Raw genomic sequence first — 3,628 nt, forward strand, 5'->3', positions numbered from 1 at the left:
GTCAGGGAATGTCAGAACATTCCCTGATAACCTCGTACATGTTTTTCCGGCGCCGCCATTGCCGAAATATCGTAAAACTCACCGGAAAAACGTATTTTCACCGTTTTACACCATTTTTCATCGTTTTTCGACCCGTTCGACCCAGATCTTAGCTAGGGTGACCCCTAAGCTCATCTTAGGTTTGGTTTATACCCGATTCCACCCGAATCTCGTGACTTTAACGATGTAACGGTGTCGGCTCGTCGTTTTGTGATTATATACAACGGGTTTAAGTTCATACAATATCATACTATCATACCTTGGATCGGGATCGGTTCTTCTTCTATGTTTCGGCTAGAGAGAGAGAGCTTAAGTGTGTGTTTTGGTGGTGTATGGAATATGTGTAAAGTGAGGGAATTAATGGTGATTATGGTTTATATATTTAGGGATCATGGGCTTAAGCCCATGGTCTCTCCTTCTTTATTTCATACCTAAGTCCATAAACCATATCCATTCACCCAACACTAGACCAACTCATATTCTATTCATCTAAACCGATAACGGCCCACTATGAAATAAACGAAATTTATTTTATTATTATAACCAAAAGTAGGATGTTACAATAGGAAAATAAGCATAGAACACCAAATCGAGCAAGTATTTATGTAATGTATACAATCACGTTTGTGGATTTAAGATTGTAAATAAAGCATTTAGTTTGATAAGTATGAAATGCCACCCCAAAACGAAAGACGGAAAAAGGTGTATGAAAGTACTCACCTCGATTGACGAATTGAGAAACTAATAAGTGATCGACACATAGAAAGCTTGTAAACGAAACGAATGAATCCGACTTGAAAGCTAATTGAAAACGAATAAATAAAATATATTAATGAACTTGAACTTTAGTTGAAACTACATTTAAAACATTGGACGAGAAGGTTCGATTGTTAATCGGGTTACCGGTTAATTTGTTAATGATTAGGTACTCTGTAAGGCCCCGAACCCGGTGACCCTACTTTAACGTCGGATTTACTCATAAACACAGTTCTTCAAATCAGAGTTTATTAAAACTTTTCGCGGAATATAAAACATCAATCATTTGTTACAAAACATTAAATCTTTTCTTTGATACCATGACACAAAACTTTATATTTAAAACATCTTTACTTCTTTCTTCAGATGCCAGCCGTCCAATCCATGCCGTGTGTCATCCTCATGCTAACTCTGTAATCAGCTCACCTGCGTGCATACTAAAAGTCAGCTACGCTGAGTGAGTTCTAGTTAACCAAGCAACTTATCATACAACCACTACATGCATCATATACGTATCCGCAGATACGTAGTCCACTATCTAACCTGCTTACATTACCACTTAGCCTCTTATTTACGCCTACCACTTTGCCACCTTGCCACTTTAATAACGTGAATCGTTATGCCACTTTAATAACGTAAAACGTTATGCCACTTTGCCACTTTAATAACGTAAAACGTTATGCCACTTTGCCACTTTAATAACGAAGGCACGTATAGGCTTACCCTACCACGTACTATCGTTATGCCACTAACACTCTTACTAGACTCTTGCCACTTCTAACACGCTCTACCTCTACTTGTCTACAACACGCTTCATATCATTTACATAATAAGCAAGTCACATCAACAATCATACGCATATAATAACGATGGCACGTACAGGCTTTCCCTATCACGCGCTCACGTTATGCCACTAACACCCTTACTAGACTCTTGCCACTTCTAACACGCTCTACCTCTACTTGTCTACATCACACTTCATATCAGTTCGGTATTTACGTAATAAACAAGTTACATCATATCATTCATACACACTATCAACCACTTGGAATCTACTATCCTTGGCGATACGTGCAATATCCGAAGATCGTTCACGTACCGACAAGCATTATAAAATATATACCTCGTATAACATCTATAGCATACATACACACTAATAACCACTTGGCAATCACTGTCCTTGGCGATGCGTGCAATATCCGAAGATCGTTCACGCACCAACAAGTATTATATAATAGCTACCTCGTATAACATCTATAGCATACACTTACCACTTAAGGTAAGTGTATTAACACTTCACATCGAGTATGCACACAGCCCCGAAAACATAACAAGGAAATGGGGCTAGAAACTCACCTGAATTCTGCTTCTTCCTCTGGTAGCTGTAAAGCCCTTCTTTAACTGAGCTCGGCTGACTGTACAAGTTACACGTATCAATACTCGTCTGATCTAATCTGGTGGCCTAGTATTAGCTTACTTTAACTTATCGCTTTATAATTTATTTTCTAATCAAACTTGGCTTTAGGCGAAGTTAACCCTCGGGCGAACTTAGCTTTAGGCGAAGTTAAACCTCAGGCGAACTTAGCTTCAGGCGAAGTTAAACCTTAGGCGAACTTGGCTTCAGGCGAAGTTATCCTTAGGCGAACTTGGCTTCAGGCGAAGTTAAACCTTAGGCGAACTTGGCTTCAGGCGAAGTTAAACCTTAGGCGAACTTGGCCGTAGGCGAAGTTATCCTTGAAGGCGAAGTTACGCTTGAAGGCGAAGTTCATCAGGCGAACTTAATCTTGCAGGCGAAGTTATCGCGCTGCAGATCTGTTTGCCCATAAATCCTTCGTTTCTTAGCCAAATAACTCGATTTTGGTACCCACGGAATCGTATGATCGGCGCCTACAAATCCCAACCATCAAATCGGCCTAAAATCGACGTTTTAGGGGTCCGATTTGGGCAGTTTGGGTTTCGGGTCCGGTTAACCCATCCAATCCTAACCATTTTCAGTAATATTAGCTTTGTTGGATTTGTTCTTACCTTACCAACTCAGATCTATCAACAAAATCTCGGGTCTCGGCTTCGAATCTTGATCGGTTAGAATGTGTGTGTTTTGAGTGTGTGAAGAAATAGATGTAAAATGAAGATATTTTTGGGGTTTTGGGGGTATTTATATCCCTGAAATCCCATTCTCATTTTTAACCCATCTCAATTAATCCAAATCCATAACCAACGTCCATTACCCGACACTAGCCCGACCCATACCAACTCCTATTCTTTTATTTATTTCCTGATAACCCGAGTAAACTTTCCCTCTATTATTAAGTAATATAATTAATACTATCTTGAAATTTCGGGATGTTACAAGTCTTCCCTCCTTAAAGAGGTTTCGTCCCCGAAACCTAACTTATTCCCTATAAAAGGAAAACTTCTTATATTTACACGCTTTATTGAATCGCCTTCGTTTTCTGAGTTATCCCTCTTACTCCTGACTTGTAGTCATCGAGCGGTGATCATGTGTTTTAGCTATTACGGCAGCTTGTCCATGAAGCCCTCGATGTACCAAGTCTCGTATCGCCTTCCCGAGGAACCTTGTTTTATATAATAACGCTAGCTCCTAAGGCGACGCTTTACCATCACACAACTATTTATTATAACCAACATGCATTCAAGTTAAATTCATAGATCGTTCATACAAAAGCACAAGAAGTCACAAGTACCTCATAACATAAAAGGAAATCATTCAAGCTTGCTAAACAAACATAGGTTCAACTGTAACATAAAACACTCTTTAACTACTAAACATAAAACAGCTGTGACATGCCACATATTCTTCTTAAAGGGACAA

Source organism: Bidens hawaiensis, unplaced genomic scaffold, assembly GCF_021521415.1.
Source record: "Bidens hawaiensis isolate Kalapana, Puna unplaced genomic scaffold, B.hawaiensis_p1.1 tig00024234_1, whole genome shotgun sequence".
Classification (NCBI taxonomy): domain Eukaryota; kingdom Viridiplantae; phylum Streptophyta; class Magnoliopsida; order Asterales; family Asteraceae; genus Bidens; species Bidens hawaiensis.